The 21,925-nt window shown below is 37.0% G+C and overlaps 1 pseudogene; it reads right to left on the bottom strand.

The window, feature by feature from the left end:
• Window positions 1–1,751: 1,751 nt before the first annotated feature.
• LOC127436601 (leucine-rich repeat and guanylate kinase domain-containing protein-like) lies at window positions 1,752–21,356 on the bottom strand (annotated as a pseudogene).
• Window positions 21,357–21,925: the final 569 nt, after the last annotated feature.

The following is a 21,925-nucleotide window of genomic DNA, read 5'->3' as shown; positions in this document are numbered from 1 at the left end:
CAGGCCTCTATATTTGTGAGTGTGCTAAGCGCAGCGCAATGCGCAAAGACCATGTGCAAGATCTTATCTAATTTTCGTGAGAGCGCCAATTCTAAGCGCAATTTTTGTGCCACCGCAAAGCGCAAGTGCACGTGGATGGGAGTGTTTGCATTATCTGTGGGTGTATGTGCGCAAACTGTGAGTGAATTGTATGTTAACGATGTGCCGCAAAGCGCAATTTGCTATTTTCCTGAGAAATAGGTAATTATGCTAAGACGTCTGAGAAGCAGGTCTGTTTTCAGCACAAAGTCTAATTTCAGTTCTTGCACTAGTTCGGAGATTCCACCAGCAGTTTGGAGATTCCACCAGCAGGCGGTAATAAAGTTCATGTCCAAAATCTGAAAATATAGTGGAACATCAAATAACGTCCTTGACGATCACTGTTGTAGATGTTTTATGAAACAAAAATGTATGAGATTTGTGTTGCACTATCTATAGGTCATGGTGTATTTTTAAATGATTATTATTATGTTTATACTTACAATTGTATTTATGATCTAATTTGTATTGCTATTTTTCCACCTGTTGTCGTAGAGTGAATTTTAGTCACTGCAAAATAGTCCGGTGAAAAAAGTTACAGAGAGTAACATTTTTGGATTTAGGGACATGTATATATTTGTTTATATTATAATATTAATTAGTTATTTTTATTAAATTTTCATTTAGTTTGAAATGTAATTTGAATTTAGAAATATTTTCAGTTTAAGCTTTTTGTGTTTCATTAAATTAATGTAATTTTTTAAAGCAAAATCAACCGGTAGAAGTAAGGTGCACCAAGGTAAACAATCACTGTTAATACTAGCCATGATTTGTGTGTCATTTGATCAAAATGATTAATAATACTTACATTCTCCATAATATAAGCCTACATCCAAATCCTGAACAGAATCACATATTCCATGCATATAAGGAGTGTCACTGAAATGGTATGCCTGACATTCAACAAGGATGCAGGTAATGCACAAAAAAGGTAAATCCATATTTCTGTTCTTCTAATTCATTGCATACAGTCCACAGTACCAACTTCTTATGAATAGTGCTGTATTTATTTATATTGCTAGTGCTTGAGGTAATGGAATATATAATAGGACGCAGACGCTGCAATAACCGGAGAAGAACCTCAGAATAAAATTTCACTTGAACCGTTAGCGCTTTGCACATGAAATTTCGCCAAACCCACTTGTGCCTAGACTTAGAACATGCTTGCAAGAAAATATCAATACTTCATGGCCATGCCCATTGACTTTGCAGTTATGACTTAAAGCATAGTGCTGCGCTTAGCGCTAGCACTCTTAAAATAGGGCACGCAGTGGTATTATCCTTACTGTGTCATAATTTTTTTCATATTGTCTGTAGTGAAAGTGCATAATTGAACTTAGACTGGGACAGTTTCCTGTGCATTGCTTATGCCTAGGTTTGGAGTAAATTTAGTTGTATCAATGATAGTTTTTGTATTAATTGTCCTTTTTGGGGGGACAATCATTTAAAGTTGCAAATAGCACTTTTGTTGCAATGTCTGAGCAAATTTCAGCATGCTACTTGTGAACTATGTGACACCTCAGTTAAGTGTTAACCTACCTAACTGCTTCCTCTCTGTCTTTCATCAAAAGCCACAAAAACATTAATCTCACCCCAGTTATTAACAGAGGCCATAGTGACTCTCCCAAATATTAACTTGCAAATAACTGTAAAAATTAGTGCTATAATTATCTCTATTCATCTCCATTATCTCCAGGAATGTAAACAGAATCCTGGGCTTCAAAGGTGTCACACTGCCCTATGGGGAGAGAGATCTCAAGCCATTGACATTATATCTCTGCAGGGCTGGGCGAGTGATCACCCCACAAACAGCCTATGTTAACAGAAAATTGTCATGCCGTGGGAGGACACGCTAAGGCTTGTGCAATTATAGCCATGCCTCACAGTGCTGACACTGGCTGTAATTTAGGCCTGATGCTGTGGCCTGTGATGCTTACATACTGTACATTTGTGATGGTGTGTAACAAAGATTTCTTGAAAGACCAGTGTCAGAAACTTTTCAACTGAGGGGCAACATTTGCCCTCTGAATTTGATTTTCAGGGGCATTTTTTGTATCTTTGATTTTTTTTAAAACATAAAAATATACAGTGTGTCATACCTTATGTAAATAACTTCATTTAAAGGTAACAAATTAGCATAACATATGAATATTAATATTATATATTAAACATTACTATATTACTGTATATTATTAATATGAATTATTTATAATAATTTATTTATATCATTAATAATATTATTAATTATATTATAATAAAATATTAAGATTATACTATATATACTATAAGTCTATTAAAATTCAATAAATTATCTACAGTATTACCCATAAAATTAAGTCAATATTAACTTAACATTTTGTGATAATATATAACTAGGCCTAGAACAGTATAATAAGAACTATATCAGATGTTACAAATGTAAAATAAATAAATAAATAAATAAATAAAAAAATAAAAAATTACACATTTTTACTTTTGGTGGCATTCTTGCTCCAAGAGCCCCTAATTTCTGACCCTGCCTGAGACTCTGGGAGATCAGATGAGAACTGAGTATGTCTTTAAAACTTTTTAAAACCCTATGAGGGGATTCATGATGTATTATACTGACGTTTGAGTTGGATGTGGATTGCTGTATCTTTACAGTATACTTTTGTTAAAACCAAGAAAGTTATGACCTTTGGCCTGATTTAATCTTTTCCTAAGGCACGATGCTGTGCACAAAAGCTGGACATGTCATTATACAGAAATCAGACAGGGAAACATTAACCAGAGTTATCAAAGAGTCTTCTACATTTTACAGTGAAAAAGCTTTGTGTCTGTGCTCCAGATTTGTCTATCCTAAACTGATTCAAAGAATAATTTATCCATGACCATGTGTTCGAAAAATTCTATTCAACCACTCAACGTAAATCCAGACCAGAGAGTGCAGAGAACCTGGATAAGAATGCTAAGCATTTTAGATGCCTGATTCCACATTTACTTCTGTGTAGAAGACACGGCAGGCAGAGAACCCGGAGCTCTGGCCGTACCATCAAAGGGTGATAAATACACCTGTTAAACATGCCCAATAACATCCGCAGAGCTGCTCTCCATCAGAAATTAAATGCCTCAGTTAAAAACCGGCACCACATTTATGAGGCATGGCAAAGCCTTTGCCCAAGATGAAGAAGGCTTGAGCCAGCTGGCGTCCTGCTCCACAGGAGATCTTGTGTGGGTTAGTGCAAATGACTGATGCACAGACAGATGGAAAGATTGAATTGAGAGGGAGAAAAAACTTTACATTTATTCAACTTTTGTTCTGATTCACCATCTGAGCAAATGTGAATTATTTAAAATGCCACCACTGATGTATAAACACTGACTAATGGAGAGGCGGTTCGACCATAAACAAAATGCCCATTCTATGCTGCAGAATTGCAATATATAAGAAAGAAAACTGCCAAATGCATGCCACTGCAACATCAGCTGCTGAACTAATAGTCAATGATAGTCACTGAGCTCTTTGGTACTCCCCATTGCGGAAGGGGAGGAAGAGAGAGAAAGTATTCCCTAATTAAAAGTATTAGAAATATTCTCCAATCAGCATGAGGGGGAATTAATGTGGGGCTGTTGGCACATGAAGCCAATGCTTCAGGCTTCCTGTCTCCAAATAGGAAAACAAGAGGTGCATTGCAGAGAGCCAGTTGCCTTGGTAACAACAACTGTGCTGCATGGATTCCAGACAGAAGCACCAATGAATTCTCAGGGGTGAAGCTAACTACACCTTTTAAGATTAAATGTTGACTCAACACAACAGCATAGCAGCAAAGCCAAGCAACAGAATCTTATTCAGAATATTCAAGTAATTACAAGTTGACCCTAACACTGAAAGAGTAACTCTTGTATAGGTCTTAGATTATAAATCCATTGATAAAAATGTATTAATCTGTCATAAAGAAATTTTTGGCAAACATTGATATCTTCAAACTCGTTTAACCTTTCGTTTACATTCTCTAAAAAGAAATAACCTAAAATAAAATAAGAAAGGCCCAAATCCTTCATGGAAGACATTAATATGTGCCAAGCAGATTTAAAGACACAAATCACATATTTCATTTCTGGTGAACAGTTGAAGAGAGGTGAAATGGAAAAGATGTAGATCATTCATTGGCACTTGTAATAATCTGTCTGTATCTTTTAGCAGGACCAGAAGACTTTTGAACACCTTATTCTGTGCAGATGTACTTTATTCCATCTTTTCTAATACTGTGCCTCTACTTCAAAGGCTTTTGTCAGTTGCGCGTCTCGACAGCTGATTTACTTTATGTGCAGTAAACTTTTGTCCTACTACCAAATCAGAGGCAGAACATCCATCACAATGGAAAAAAAATGGAACTGTGTGAAAACCTTGAGTAAAAAGTAAAAACCCTTTTTAAAATGTTGATCAAATTGTCCAAATATAAGCCTCATGTTATTTTCCCAGTAGAATAACAAACCAGAGAGGCTAGGCTAGGCTATGCATATGTTTTGATGCCCTGGTACAATTTTACTCCAAAATCAAAAGAAACAAATAAGAAATTATATTTTGCACATGTAAAATGAAGCCAATTTTTTTTTTTATTATTATTTTTTTTTAAGTTGTACTTTTAACCCCCAAATTCTCATTATTAGGCAAAAAAAAAGAAAAAAAAAAAAAAGATAATGTTCTCATAACCGCAAATTAAAAAAAAAAAAAAATATGTAACATTTTTTAGATTGTAAATAATTTATACATCATTGCAGTACTTCCTTGGTGCTGCTGGTGCTTTCATTTTTGCTGATTTTAATTTAAAAGATCATTACAGATATATATATATATATATATATATATATATATATTTATACATACATAGATATGAATCATCCTTGAAAACAATGGCAATAGTAAAAGGGAAATTTCCAGATGAATGCAGCATGTTATCAGAAAATGCTAGCAGACAATTTGCATTCTTCTGCACGAAATTTCCAATTTTTGCAGAACGTAATTGAAAACAGGAACAAAGTGATTTTCAATTGTTCAATTTTTAAATGCTGGTAACAGGTTATGACCGGTTAATTTTGTTACGATAATTTTTTCAAGAAACTAAAGGTCAAATGGTTTAATCACAGTACGTTTTTGGAACTATACCATTTCATGTTGCCCAAAAAATTAAACATTTTGCAAAAAGCTTTGATCCTGAAGAAAACTGCTGCTTCACACATTTCTTTGCCTAATTGCCCATTGTGGAAGTAAATATACATACACGGCTAAGATACCAGGAAAATATTATTAGAGGTAAAAAGTAAATTTCTCAGTTGTTTCCAATTCTTCACTTATATTCTAGATATAGTGCATTAATACAGATTTGAAGCTGCTGGGTTTTGACTGAGAAGCAGATCCATAATAAAATGTATACTTAACTGTTAATTAACTGTACGCTTGTTATTATTTCTATGCTGATAAATCCACCACACAGGAAAAAATGTAGTTGCTTATTTTTGCTTATTTTGGGTTTGTTTTTCCAGACCTGGTTGCTTGTTTCTGTTGCGAGATCTGGCGACACTACAATTGGTATTTCACCCACCCCTTAATGCAGAGTACTGTCATTTTAAAAAGAACATTATTGAACGTTCTTTTATTTTGTTCTAATCGGTAACCATTTGGAAATGAGACTGTGGAACTTCTGAATGTAAAAATACAATAAAATACAGTTTTGGCTCATAATGAACCAAAATGTAAAACATTTTGTTTTTAGTCTCTTATTAAAATAGTGAGAATTGGGGGGTAATAGGTGCTAAAGTGTCCTATAGATAATGTCACAAAGCAAAAAATCTTAAAGGTACTAAATGTAGGCTTTATTCTTTATGCAAAATAAAGTATAATGTCATATTTATTATTTTGTATTGATTTGGGGTTAAATATATCCAAGAGATTTTATTGACAGGTTTCATGAGAATCACCCGATAAACACACAACGAAAGTGTCAACAAATGGGGGTTGGCTGGGCACAGCTGTACTAGTGCAATGTAATTTATTGTAAGTTCTCACATATTACACACATAATAGGAATGATAAATACAAAATGAAATGTGTGAATGTGTGTGTGTATATACAGTAGTACATAAAATAAAGAAGTATTGTCTGTTTGACCTCTCATTGCACTATCATATCACTTCTGAAGACATGGATTTAACCACTGGAGTCTTATGGATTACTTTTATGCTGCCGTTATGTATATTTTGGACCTTCTGAGTTCTGGTCACCATTCACTTGCATTGTATGAACCAACAGAGCTGAAATATTCTCCTAAAAATCTTCATTTGTGTTCTGCAGAAGAAAGAAATTCATACACTTCTGGGATGGCATGAGGGTGAGTAAATGATGAGAGAATATTCATTTTTGCATGAACGATCTCTTTAATGTGGACAGATGTGTCTTTCTCTGAGATATGATCTTGGTTTTAAGAGTGCAGGTTATGGAGATATGTTCAAAGATGAAAGAAGGGAACAGAGGATGTTTTAAGACTAAAATCAGGTGTGGAAAAAAATTATTTAGTTACTTTAAATATGTTATGCCATAAAATATATCACACTGTCTTAAGTGTCCACAGAAAAACAAACATGAAGAAGAAAATAATTTCCTGTTTGAAAACAGTCATTATTTTCCATCACAGACAGTACACACTTTACCTTTGTGAGGACAACTGAGCATATGATGCTATTGTGAAGCATTATGAGACAGAAAAAGAGAGAGCTGGAATCTAGATATGGATGATAAGGTAACTAAGGTGTGAAGACTATCTCTGTAAGTAGGTTATGCCTGAGGCTCTCACGGTACTGGAGCTGTCTTGTCTGAAACTGCCTCTGAATTATGAGATCATTGCAACATCTGCTGGTTAGAGGGACTGACGCTGATGGACGGCCAGGTGTGTGTACATACAGATACACACACACAGGCTCACCCACAACACATACCTCACATTGATGAAAAATGTATGTGAAAATGAAATGCAACTTGTGTCAAAGAGATACCTGAATAGCTGTCTCATTATATTTACTCAGCTGATGTGTGTCAGATATAACAAAGAGACACATTCAATACAGGCAATCAGATATAAAACGAAGGAAGAAGCCACCAAAGAGTCCATTTTAAGCAAAATTACTCAAGAAAGCATTCCATTTGAGTTAAGTCCATGTTACACAATGAAGCCGTTTTGCTATTTACACAGCTAACGGAATTAACACAACACTCACGTGAGGTCCTACAATCTCTTTCCCTCTGTCTATACCTTTACCATCCCTCCACTACCTCTCTAACCTAGCAGTAAGTGCTTTGTGCTGGAATAATTGGTCTTGCGTCCAGATGGGATGGGGGGCAGAACAGGTTTGACGCTGGCACCTGAGCAGCCTGGGGAGGAGGGGAGTGTTGGTGAGACATGCTTGGAGGCTGAGCAAGGAGCATCAAGGGTCAGACCTGAGTCCATGTGACATACAGGACATCAGTCAGCTATGCATTAGTCAAATTAACAAAAGGGTTGAGTCATTTACTGTAAATCCAACATAATCTCATTAGTTTTCGTAGGTATTCCTAAGTAAAGTATGGTTCTACGTTTGAATAGATATGGATATGTACACTATAAATATATGGATGATGAACACACAAATCATTTTACACAGCAACGTTAACAGTGTTTCACTTATACTTTGTACTTGTTCAGCTTTAAGGTTGTTTAAATTCAGCCATACAAGGAGTGCAACTTTGCAATGACTTTGCTGTTATTCGTTCAATTTTAAATGAATTTGCTATTTAAAAAGTCTTTCTCTGACAAAGTTTCTTCATAATTTACTGATAATTGAGAGTCTTGCTATGAAATTGTGTCTGAGTATTGAACTCATTGTACATACGTGAAAGGGTTATGTTTTAGATGCTGTCAATTTGTTAAAATTTTAATTTTCAGTGTTGATCCAAATGTACCAAAAAATAATATGTACACTTTACATACAAATACCTGCAGTATGAATCCAAATAAAATCACCCTAGTAAATCAGTAGCTAGATGAAGATGGTTCCTTCATATACAGTATATGTGAATAAAATCAACAATGGCTTAATGTACAGATCAGATCTGCTGCAGAGCATCTTATATATGCCACTATATATCACCTCTAAGGGAGTCTCGGTCCTGCCCCAACAAAGACACATCCAAAGGCTCAATGTTGGGCCCTGACCCAGCGTCTGATCCTCTGGCTGGGCTTTCCGCTGAGAGTGCTCCTGCTGAGCTCCTTATAGACAGGCCAGAACTGGCACGAGATTCCTCAGAACTGTGAGAAAGGGGAGGGAAAGAGAAAGAGAGAGACAGAGAAAGGTAGAGAGAGAGAGTTGTAGAAGATGAGATGGAAAAGTAAGGCAGTTAGAGAGGTCATATTAGTTAGACATATGAAAGACTCTGTGAAATCAAAAGTGGAGTTTTGTGGCTTTGAGTCCATGTCTGTTAGCTTTGAGGTATGCTAGTGTACTCCAAAGTAGGGCTGCAACTAACGATTATTTTGATAATCGTCTAATCTAACAATTACTAGAACGATTATTCGACTATTCGTTGATTATTGCAACGATTAATCATTAGCTCTTAACCGACTATTCATCTTGTGCCTCGACTTAAAATGTTGTATTAAACGTGAATACAACAATAAAGAGGACAACATCATCTTTTAAAAATGCCTCAAAAAATACTTGGATTTTTATTAAATTTAATTCATTAAAAAATTAACTGCAAAAATTCCTATTGTTATCAAGTGTTTTTGTCTTGTTTTCCATTTGAAATGATCATATAAGATATTTAGACTTGCTTTCAGAGAATGTATCTTGAATATAAGTGTATTTTTTCACTTGTTCATATTTCTGCCAGTGCAGTAAAGACAAAATATTCTTGTATTCAATATATTTTCTTTGAAAGCAAGTCTAAATATCTTATATATTGCTTCTCAGGTAAATGTGTATTGTTTTAAGGATTTTTTTTGGTATTTTCAAATATTACATATATATTAAATATTATATTTAACATTATCTAAAAAAATTGTCTTCTGCAGTATAGCTCCTAAAGTAAATACATAAGGAGTTTTAGATATTTCTAATGGAAAACAAACCAAAAAAGACAAATCAATAACCAATTTGAATTTTTTTGGCATTGTATATTGGGCTAAGACTACACTCTCTCACCTTTTTGTTCACTTTGATCCATCTTTAACTAACACACACACACACACAAAAAACTCTCTCTTCTTAACAGAGCTGCGTATCGCCAATTTTCTTCACGATAAGATTCACACCGTTACACGTATTATGATTCACTACGACACAATCCATCATGTTAAAATCTTAAAAGCGATTGTGCGTGAAGTACGAGTGTGTTCGCGTGAGAGGAGAGGGTTTATCAGCCGGTAGAAGTTTGAAACTCTATCACTCTGTTTTTCACACGACTTATATACCGTAAGTGGCTCTGACAGCACAGAGAAATGCCAGTTTCGGAGTTTGTGCTTATTTACACAACCCACTTCCTTATTATTTGAACTTTAATAAAGGATGATTTAAACATAAAACGCCGGGCTGTTTCATTTTTAGACGCTCTGACAGGCAAGTTTTGCTCAAGTGAAACGCCAGGTCCGGCTTCTATTTATTTTACATTAGGATGACACTTCATCTGTATTTACTTATTTTGTATTTTTGTAGTATAATTCCCTCATACTTTGCGATCTACATCACCGTATGCTGTTTGGAAAGTTTAGAGTGCATCTGAACTGTGAGCTGTATCTTCCTCTCCTCAGCCAGGCGCGAGCCACAGTGCTCCTCTCGCACTTCATTAGAATTCCCTATGATCTCGTGTTACGTTAAATGACTATTCGACAACAAATTTTTTTTAGACAATTTCTTATTGTCGACACTGTTGATAACATCAACTAATCGTTTCAACCTTACTCCTAAGAGTTGACAAAACTAACTTTCAAGCTGATATATGCTTGTAAAATATACAGCCATTATCTTCTAGGAAAACGGACCAAAAATATTGATGACTCATCTTGCACTGGAATTGTTTCCAATGAAAAGCTCTTTAGAATGGGAATGTCCCTCCCCAAAATATCACCTACTTCTGACTAGCAACAGCAAGCAGCAAATCATGTTCATGGCTGTGATGCAAACTAATTTTTTTTAAGGTGTTTTTTTTTTAATTATTTACAAAATACTCAAGCTCTTTGTTATGTCCTGCCCCAACTTTCAATTTCCAAAGGAAATACATCACCATAGGAAAGAAAACTGTGCTCATCAAGCCATTTCATGGGTTCTTTATGGTTAAATTCTGCAAGAATACTCAGTTCAGCTGGAAAGAAACTCCAAAGAACATCTTTTTTTTTCTTCTCCTCTTTTTCTCCCCAATTTGGAATGCCCAGTTCCCAATGTGCTCTAGGTCCTTGTGGTGGCGTATAGTGACTCGCCTCAATCCGGGTGGCGGAGTACGAATCTCAGTTGCTTCCGCATCTGAGACCGTCAATCCGCGCATCTCATCACGTGACTTGTTGAGCGCGTACCATGGAGACATAGCGAGTGTGGAGGCTTCACGCTATTCTCTGCGACATCCAACCACAGCTCACCACACGCCCCACCGAGAACGAACCACATTATAGCGACAACGAGGATGTTACCCCATGTGACTCTACCCTCCCTAGCAAACGGGCCAATTTGGTTGCTTAGGAGACCTGGCTGGAGTCACTCAGCACGCCCTGGATTCCAATTCACGATTCCAGGGGTGGTAGTCAGTGTCTTTATTCACTGAGCCCCCCCACCCCCAAAGAACATCTTTAATATGGAAATTGATCAATCTTTATAGGTTTTAGTTAAACACACACACACACACACACACAAACACACACATCAGTGCTAATTTAATTTAAATAATGTCTCTAGTCTGCCATTAACAACTGTTTTGATTGGCATCAGAACGATACAGTTTTGTTTTTACAGGAGTTGGCAATGGTCTCTTTATATATATCCCTTGATTCCACAGCTTGCATTTTCAATTGATTTCACAGTAGAATTTATAACTAGATTGTGAAGTAACAAACTCCACATGCATATCGCCTTTCCCCAGCGGAGAAACAAAAAGCCATGATTACCACAATTTAGACTAGTACATTATTTGTATAATTTTTTTCCTATCTTTCCTAAGCAAAAGCCGTTGCACCACACAGGCTGGGCGGCTCTGTAAGTCTCTCAGGATTCCTCTTAATGAGCTAAATTATTGTGTATTTAAATATCTTGGGGACATGCATATTTCACAGGAGTAGTCTTGTATTTCCTCGCCTGTTTAGAGATCCTGTGCTCACACACAGGAGAGGCAAAAGCACCGATAGTCATAAATCTACATTTACATGCTCCAACACATATATCTTCCAGATGGCCTGGGGCGTGTCAGCTACCTGAATGCTTTGACTTTGAGCTGGGGATGAAAACTTTGATATTTGAGCCTATATGTGTGTAAAATGGAGACAGAGGTTATAAACATAAAGGGAGGGGCTACAAGATAAAACACGTCTTGGGAAATGATATACAGAAGCAGAGGACTTTGGGGAAAGGTTAATTGTCCTACTGTGCCAGGGTCAAAGGGGAGAGGTAAAAAAGTCAAGGTGTGTGTGGCATACCTGCTGTCCTTATCGAGGTCAGGACCGATGAGGCCAACTGGACGCATTGGGGAAGATGAGGGTCCATGCGGAGGCTGGGAGTGAGAGGCTAATGATGATGGAGCTGTTGGTGCACTGTGACACAAATAAATACACAGATATCAGTAAAGCAGTGTACACAATGGCCTGGGGTGGTGCTGGTAAAATGCTGATGAGGAGACAAATTTTGTTGGTCTGGAATAACCAACAACGTGAGTTTGGGTGTGGGACTACCTGTTTGACCAAACAAACTTAAACTTACATTTAAATCATTGCATATAAAAACAGTATTCCACTTGATTAACTCTTATTTACTCAATGTTGTATGGTTGGAATAGTGGTCCTCTGTCACTGAATTCTACATTGCCCAATCTCAATTTGTGGGTAATGAACAGTAAGATTTATGTTACCTCTGAAACAGCTCTGTATATGCACCAGGACTCTTTCCACTCAGAGCTTCCCAAATCAGCTGCTCCTGTCTGGCGGTCATATCCTACCGGGTTTAAATAAATATTTTAGACCAGATGAGTGTGCTCACATGAGAGTGACTGTGGTTCACTTCATCCCATTATGTTATTTATGACCATGATAGCGTCTGTAGATTTTAAGAAAAAAAAAATACTCTTCTAACTCTTCTAGTTCTGTGCTCATGTGGTTGAATTTAACAGAGAAAGTTATGGTGTAGCATGAATGACTGTGCAAAAATAACATGGTCAACGATGCTGGAAATTCCCACTCACCGCAGGGGTTCATTTAGGGCTCATTTTGGCCTGGAATTTGTTCTGGTAGTTTCTGCTGTATGAGTCCATGAGGTCAGTGGCTTCCTCTGTGTTGGCTGCAAGTAACCCACCTGTTGCATCTAAAACAGACCTATCGTTAGGGCACTCAGCCATCATGAACAGATGTCTGCTGTGGCTGGAGCTGTATAATGCCACAACCTCATACATTCCAACTATTTATAACTATAAACTACATATATAATCCTGTATAAGTGTCCCTCAGATAGAATTCACCTCTTTTTAAGGGATAGTTTAAGGGAAAATTCTGTTATCGTTTACACACCCTCATGTTGTTGTAAACCAGTATGATTTTCTTTCTTCTGTGGAACACAAAAAGACATGTTTAGTAGAATATAAGCCTCAGTCACCATTCACTTTCATTGGATTTTTTTCCATTTAATGAAAGTGAATGGTGACTGTGGCTTACATTGTTATTTTTTGATTAACAATCCCTTTAAGTGTATGGCAAAATATGGCTGGAGGCTCTTTAGTGGAGGTGTTGTTAGGTGTGAATGAGCTGCTTTCTCCTCCTCCTCCTTTTCCTCCTCCTCCATGCTCTTCTAAACCAAGGTACTCCTTGACCAGCTGATTTAAAGTCCAGTAGGCATCAGCACGATCATCTGAATAGATCTCATTTTAATCACTGCATTTAAAAGAGGGCCAATAAGAGCCACAATTAAGTTCACATTAATATGTGAAAGAATCTTTTAAAAAACATTTTGATTTGCTCTATTGTAACTTTGGGATTCCTTACAATTCACACAGGGAAATAAAATACCACTTCCTATAAATCTACACAGTTTATTTTGGCTTTAAAGAGATAGTTCACCCAAAAATGAAAATTGAAGTGATCTAGTTCGCTTTGGGTGAGAACAGGCAAAAATAAAACTCCTTTTCACTTTACATCTTGCCATTGCAGTCTCTAGGCATGATTTTAATCAAGCTTGAAATCATGATCGCCAATGAGACTGCTGTCAAGATGTACAGTCTGTTTTTTAACCAATTTAACCACTGGAGTTTGATGGATTATGTTTATGCTGACTTGATCTTCTTTTTGGAGCTTCAAAGACCTGGCCACCATTCACTTTTGTATGGATTGCATTGAATGGACATACAGCGCTTAGATATTCTTCTAAAAATCATAATTTGTGTACTGCTGAAAAAAGAAAGTCATACACATTTTAGATGGCATGGGGTGAGTAACTGATGAGATCATTTTCATGTCTGGGTGAACTATCCCTTTAAAGGAATAGTCGAAAAAATCAAAACGTTGTTATCGTTTGCTCAACCCCATGTTGTTCCAACCTCAGTATTATTAGAATGTCCTTTCCATACAACAAAAGTGGATGGAGATTTAGTATTATAGAAATATAACACAAGTATCACATTAATCAATAATCATTAATCTTACAGATTATACAAAATCTGTCAGATTTAAAAAAAGTTTTAAACATTGCCCACTAACATCTACTAAGTTTACTCAAATAATACATTACTTGCATTACACATAAACTACGTTTCCATCCAAGGGTTTTTTGCACCAAAAGGTGTAGCGCATTAAAAAGTTTACCGATATAGCTGATGGAAAAATTTCACAAGTGTCAACATAATATTTTTCAGTTTAACTCTAGCGCATAAACTCTATGTCGATACTTCAGTTGTTGTGAAAAACTGATTTGGAAACACTTTTTGTCTAGAAAATTGGCATTAACGAAAAAATGTCGTGTTACATGACAGAATTTACCCCAATCATTAGCCTGTGTTAATCATGACGACAAGGTATACATCCTTGAAAGCCAATTTATTGTATGTGAAGCATTACTCGCACATTATAGATATTACAGTTTCATTCTGTTTTTGTTAATGCATGATTTCCTGTAAATCTGCTTTGAAATGATGTGTGTTGTGAAAAGCACTATACAAATAAAAATGACTTGACTTATGGATTGGTCTTAATGGCATACCTGCATAGATCCGATGCTGCAAACACATCTGCATCATGACACTTCCAGGAGTGCCAACACAAATATCTCGTATCATGCACCTGTCATCGACAAGTGCACGGAGAACAAATGAATGGCCACTCTTTGCGATTAATTTAATCGTGGTAGCCATCCGTTTATTTATTAAAGTTGCTTTTCCACACCATTCAAAATAATAGACAGCAGTCATGGAATTAGCCCACAATACAAAAAACATAAAATTTCTGTGCACAAAGACATTTTAAATTAAAAATAAATACACAATACTAGAAGAAAAGCATCAGTGTGCTTTTTTGGAACACTAACATATAGCTCAACTCTATTAAATTATTGTTTAGCTTTTGAAAAAAATGCCAGCAAAATTCCCTGTATTAAATTAAATAAATTATCAAACGAATAAAGCGTTAAATTAAAAACATAAGTTAACCAAACGAAAAAATTATATTGTTAGGCCTATATATGCCTTTTCTTTACACAAACTTAAATTAGCCTTATCCTGTTTTGTAGATGAAAAAAGTCAGCTGAATGACATTCTCAGAATGTTCTACACTTTTTTCAAGAATATAAACTATCAGAACTATTTGTCAAATGTGGAGTTCACTTTCAGAAAACGAGCTTTTGAACATTTTAAAACTTTTAAATATTTTAAATCTAACTCTCTTTACCTCGGATCGCATTTGCTGAGCTTCTTCAGAAAATGTAAATTGCATTATGACGCTAAAATTAATTTTAGATGACAATCAAGTTCAGTGGGGTCATTAAAAGTTGCTGGACAAATATGCAGGACATAATGCAGTTGTGATGGCGATGCTTTAGATTAGATGATTGTTCAAAATAGCCTATTGAATATCAGGAATGTATCATATGTAAACCCTGAAATTACACTGCATCAATTTTTCTTTAATAGTTGTGCACACAGCATATACACATCATTGGATAGTCCTTATACTAAGACCGAAAGTTCCCCCACTACTTGGTGCAGGTTGCCAGCTTGAACCGGGCCATTACGGTTCGCTTTCAGGTCGGAACCGGTGGCAACCTGCGATAGGCGCAACATCAGGACCAATATTACAGTCCTATCAGAAGGGCAACAGATCCCTTTTGATTGCAATTCCTCGTCTTCTGATTGCATTTATATGTGAAATTAAAATGACAGTAAGCTGTCTAATTTCAATGAATTGTCTCGGGGGTGGGAGAATTAGGGATATCTGGAAGGCGAAAGGTACACAATGAGCGATATTCACACATTTCTTTTTGGAAACAGCTTAAGGGCAGATTTCTTTTGCGATAAACCAAAACTTATGCGACAAAGTGTATAGCCAGAGGGGAACTGGCTCCCCCAGTTGAGCCTGGTCTCTCCCAAGATTATTTTTCTCGAAAAACTAACAACTTATCGAGTTTTGTCGCTTTTGGCTTGCTCACTGGAGGCCTAAAGATATTAATTTTTAAGGCATGATTTTCAATCACGTTATTCATTTAAACCACACAATAAGGACTTTAAGGCATTGCAGCTTCATTTTCTGTTACAGCATAAGTTTCTGTAAAGCTGCTTTAAAACTATGTGTGTTGTGGTGTGGTGTAGTGGACTAAAGCACTGAACTGGTAAATGGAAGGTTGTTGGTTCAATCCCCACAGCCACCACCAGTGTCCTTGAGCAAGGCACTTAACTCCAGGTTGCTCCAGGGGGATTGTCCCTGTAATCAGGGCACTGTAAGTTGCTTTGGATAAAAGCGTCTGCCAAATGCATAAATGTAAATGTGTAAAAGATGTAACGGGGCTCGAAATATGAGTTCTTCAAGCTATACCCTCCCTGGTATTGGAGCAAATACACAAAATGTCCAGTACAATTAACTGCTGTTCCAGCTGACCCAGTCTGTGGTATTTTGTGGTTGGTCAAAGCATGCCAACATGGTGGAACATGTTTTCTTAATGCGTACCTCTAGTTCCATATGTACACAGCAGGCCAGACCCTCACGAGCCACACACTCAATGGACTCTTGAGACAGACCATACCAATGACAACCTTATTGCATCGTCTGGACAAACTTACCCTAAGAGAGAAAGAGTAAAACATAAATGTATCCTTTTCACACTTTGATGAAACATCTAAATGTAATTCAGTTTCAAATACAGCTCCTGAGCGAGTTACAGCAAATTTGGCATCTTTCTCTCTTCTGACTGCTGTAATCCACCACTTTGGAATAGGAACATGATAGTGGATTTTTCTTTTGGTTTTGAAGCAAATGGGATCACAAAATAATATTTGCTATTGTCTCTCATTCACCCCCTATAGTTTACTTCAGCAATTCAAACCCAAAAATGTGAAAACTGTAGATGATACTGTAAATGGAGCATGACTGTCAAAAAACATCATGGTGAAAGTTCATCTCAGATTCATCTAATCATCTCTAGAATGGGCATCATCATGGATGTTCAGGGTGTTCAGCTCAGGTTCATGGCAGAGCAATGCTCTCAGCTGTGACCTGAACTCTTGACCTTTGCAGACAAGAGGAACATCGTTCTTCACTTGGCTTCACATAGACAAACCTTTGACTCCTGTGTATAAGTGCGCCTGGGTCCATTTAGGCACTGCAACGCTATATATCACCCAGCATGATGCTGAAATCTCTTCCTGTCAAGTTTTTACTCCGGAAAGCCATTTCAACAGTGAAACCTACATTAAACACATGTTTCTCTCTCCCGTCACTGTCTTTGCTGGTCAAAGTGCTTAAAACATCAGTACAAACCCCAACCATGCCCTAATCCTTACCTTTATTTACTTTAACAGGCCTAGAGAGACATACTAAGCTTTGTAAAGAGGAAAATGCAGAGGAACGTTTGCATCTGCAGAATCCAGACACACATCTGTGTTGGTGTGATATAGGTAGGACAGGTTAGTCTATAAAACTCATCTCAGCCTCGTCCTCTACGCTGGCAGCATAAGGTTATAATCACACTTCAAAAGGCTTCCTTCCAGCCACTATCAATCAATAATACTGACTTATATAGCAACACTTAAGAGCTAAACAAGATGCACTCTCAAGGGGCCTGGGGAAAGAGAATCGGGGGAAATTCTCTCCCCTCATTAATTATTTGGCATTTTATTGCTTTGTAGAACAATATGGCTCCAGGGACTCTATTTCCACAGATGAATGGTCACAAAACAATTAAAGAGGAAACTAAATAGCATCCACTGTTAGCATTATAAGTAAAATACTTCAGTTTAATGCCTTCTGTGGATTAACAACTGTCACAACAGATCATAGCAATCATTTGAATGTGGCAGAGAATTGCCATTTGAATCATGTTTTGAAATTCTTCTTCAGTGACAAAGTGATAGTCTGAGCCATCCTCTCAGAGAAAAAAGAGCATTCATTTTCTAATAATGGGTATTCATTTTCAGACTACAGGAGTTTTCAAAGTATTTTCAAGATTAATATCACAAAATACAGACCAACTTTAAGTAATTTGTAAGAACATTCTATCAGTATTGGCTACTAAAATACACAACAAACTGACACATACCCATAAGCAAAATAGTCGCTGAATTCCTGGTACAATTTATGGGCAAGTTCCCTCTTTCCACAGGCCTGTGGGCCAGTGAAGACCAGCATGGGGTAGGGAGCATCCAAACTGGGCAGAGTGCTTGTGGATTAAACAGAATGACATGGAACAATCTAGATTAGTGAATAATATCAGCATGAACTGTGCTTAGGAAGTCTTTGTGAGGAAGTTAACCAAATATGATTAGATGGCACACTGAATGACTTCCAATGGAAACACACTACTGGTCTAGATTAAGTACAAATCTGAAGATTGTACTGAGTGGTTTCTGCTCTGAAATGCCCTTTGCAGACAGGACATGCCCCTAAAAAGAAACAGAAAGGGAATCTAAAACTCACACCTGTCAAATGTAACCTGCGGCTGCATGAGCTGGTACACCAAGTGTGTTATATGATCTCTGGCTGCCACCACCTCTAGAGGAGGCTCATACTTGTTCACAACAGACACCTGAAAATAAAAGACAACAGCAACATGAATTAATATTTACCTCACAGAAACAGCTGTAATCATTCATGTACTTTATTTTCTGACAAATATTCAGAGCAAGTTTGTTTTTCTAATTTAATTCTTTCGGATTTTGTCTAGTAGAGCTCTGAATTTAAAACAGCCTTGAAAATGTGTTCTAGTGCAAAATAGGTGCTTCACTTTTTAGAAACAAGAAACTAGAGAAACAAGATAATAGAAATCACATTATCACCTTCTCTTCTGCAGGAACAGTGTGTTGGTCCAGAAGAGTGAGATGCTGAAGGAGGAAGATCACAGCCAGACTGTAGTCATCTTGGTTCTGGAAGAGAGTAAATGGCAATGAAGGAAATATATGGTAGAGATAAACGCCCAGTCTTTCCAGTGTTGTGGAGTGTTCTGGTTAAGATGGTCTCACCTGGAGTGGGTTTTTGAGGAGATTCAGTTCTCTCAACAAAATGAGGTCATGCAAATGCAAGGCCTCCTTTATCTCACTGATCTGTTAGACAAAACACATAAAAGAAGACAATTTGCCACAGCCATTTAGGGAAATTGATAAAATTCAAGATACATTTTTTTTTTTTTTTTTTTTTTGTGTGTGTAATATATAGGCTGTTTCAGGGTATCATGAGCAGGCCCAGATGGAATCTACAAACTTTTTTTCTTTGCATTTTTTGCATCAATTTTGAGTGGAATCCATGGAATTCTGTGGAATGAATTTAGCTATGGAACACTTTGTTAAATGAAGCTGAGGGTACTACTATCTTATTGGTAGCTAAAGCATAACCAAAGTAACCAAAATAAATATTAAAAGAACACGCAAGTGGCAGGGAATGTATAGCACTTTGTGAATAATGGGCATTCTAATTCCACATGAATCTGCCAAGATTTCTGCTGAGTTTTTGTGTGTACAGATTCCATGTAGGCCTGAAGGTCTGATCATGAATATGATACCACATACAGTCACATACTGATGTTTTCCTTTGAAATTTTCACAAAATTAAACCTTCCTAACCATTTTATCAAGTTTCACTTGATCATATTGGCTCTTTTTTTGCTAGCTCTTTGTTATTCCGTGGTGTCTTGTAACATTTGAAACTATTTCCATAACACAATAAGACAAAAATACAGCTGTTCGTTTACCAGATTGCTCTCAAGGTTGACGGCTCCCAGGAGATGAAGGTTTTGGAGACCTGAGAGATTTTGAATGCGATTACAGGACAAATCCAGAGTCTGCAGGTTCCGTAGAGTCTGGAGATTCTCAATCTTTTGTATGACATTCCCCTTCTTAACACACAACCACACACACACACAGTTTTAATTTCAATGTCTAACTATGAAGTAACTAAAACACTCTGATGGCCATCTGCATGGTCATGGAACTTTCCAGTCTGGCTATTATTGTTTGATTGACAGGTGAGCTTAGTTAACATGAGGTTGATGGTAAGGACTGACAGGTGAACATCTGGTGAGATAGAAAAAGCATATCAATGAACAAGAGGCTCTCTATAGACCCTATGGCTGTACAGTGAATCTCCTGACCTAGTTTATCATCTACTGTCCTGCTTCCAATGCCCTGGCCTTACAACACCCCATGCCTGGCAGAGAACAGCGGGGGACAGTGACCACGAGCGGCTCTGGAAGCTCCAGATCCAAAGCGTGATGGGTGTGAGAGGAACAGGCTGACAGGAGCACACTGTTCAGGGTCTCAGAGCAACTGGGGGGCGGACAGGATCAGGATGCGGGTGGGTGTGTATGAGTGTGCCCACTGTTGTGTGTGTATTAATTTTGAACGAGGTCCAGGCTCTCTCACGCCGGCAGCTTGGCCTCATAGGGAAATGGACACCAAAGGACACAGCACTGCTGACGATGAAGAATCTCTTTGATAAAGGACAGCATAAACATCCTTCAGATGAGTGGCAAAGGTCTGCTGGCACGCTGGCCTGCCATATGGTGGGCTTCAACACCAGGCTTTTATAATGTCTGAGAAGGCAAGAGCATAATCAAGCATACAGCCTAAAAACACACAGTTAGGGGAGCTTGTCAAGTGTATCACAACAGTAAGGGGAGTGGCAAAAAAGAGACAGTGCTGTTGCCCACACTATCACAGACTGTGAGCTAGGTAACCTTACTAAAAGTGTTGACAAAACAGCATTATCAGGAGGAGGATGACAGGTGACCAGTAGATACAATGAGGTGAGCAGTGAACATAGAGCAGAAAAATATGTTATGCAGACTGATGCAAATTAATCCAACAGGGACTCATAAACACTTTAGGAAAGAGAGGACTAATTTCACAGACACACGATAAAAAAATCAATAAAAAAACACATATTAGAAGTCCAATATAACATTAAAATCAAGTGTTAATATGTTCATTCATCAGCTCATAATGTAGAGTGTGACATATTTTATTCCCAAAGAAACAATATGCCTGTCCTTGCCTTCATCACCTCACCCTGATGATTTCCCACCTCAAAACACACATTAATTACTTTGCAAACCTATTCTTAATGTGTAATTATTATTTCAAGATTTACACTCATATTTTATTATACCCCTCTGCACTTATTAATCAGCAGGAATATATTAGCTATGTTTAACGTGTGTTGCTGTTATAAATTTGCTGGGTAAATTTATGTATGTGTGTTTAAGATGGCTGCTGGGACGAGACAGAGCTCTCTGAGTGGTTGATGGTCCAGGCCTCTAATGCGTGAGATGTTGTTATGGGCCAGGCTGAGGTGTGTGAGCCTTTTACACTTTTTCAGCCCCTTGATCACACTAAATTAGTTATCTGAGCAGTGATGAATGGTCAAAGAAAGTTTTGTTCACTTGCTTCTTTTATAAATCAATAGTTTAACTGTTAACATTAAATCAAATGGAACCCTACAGTATATACTTTCTTGAAGGAATGTTTCAGGTTCAATACAATAAAACTCAATCAACATCATTTGTTGTGTAATGTTTATTACCACAGAAAATAATTTCATCTTGGCTCAAAATCACAGTTAGGATACAGTAAGGCAGTTACAATAGAAGTTAATGAGACCAGTACACTGTTTCAAAAGTATAGCCACAAAACGTAAACATTACATGTGTTAGCATGATCCTAGTGTGACACAATCTCTTTTCTACATGATTTTAGTGTGATAAAATTGCTTACAGGTTTTACTGATGGCAACGAAGTTGTAATATTGGATATAACTTTACACTGATAAGGTTAATAAGCAAATATATCACACTAAAATCATGTTAGCATGTATGATGTTAACATCTTGTGGCAAAACATTTTATATAATGTTTATTTTAATGTATATGGACTGGCTCTATTCACTTCCATTGTAAGTGGCTTAAA

Source organism: Myxocyprinus asiaticus, chromosome 47 (genome assembly GCF_019703515.2).
Source record: "Myxocyprinus asiaticus isolate MX2 ecotype Aquarium Trade chromosome 47, UBuf_Myxa_2, whole genome shotgun sequence".
In the NCBI taxonomy this organism is placed as follows: Eukaryota; Metazoa; Chordata; class Actinopteri; order Cypriniformes; family Catostomidae; genus Myxocyprinus; species Myxocyprinus asiaticus.
Note: the sequence above shows the minus strand (reverse complement) of the source record. Positions and strands in the feature narration are given on the sequence as shown.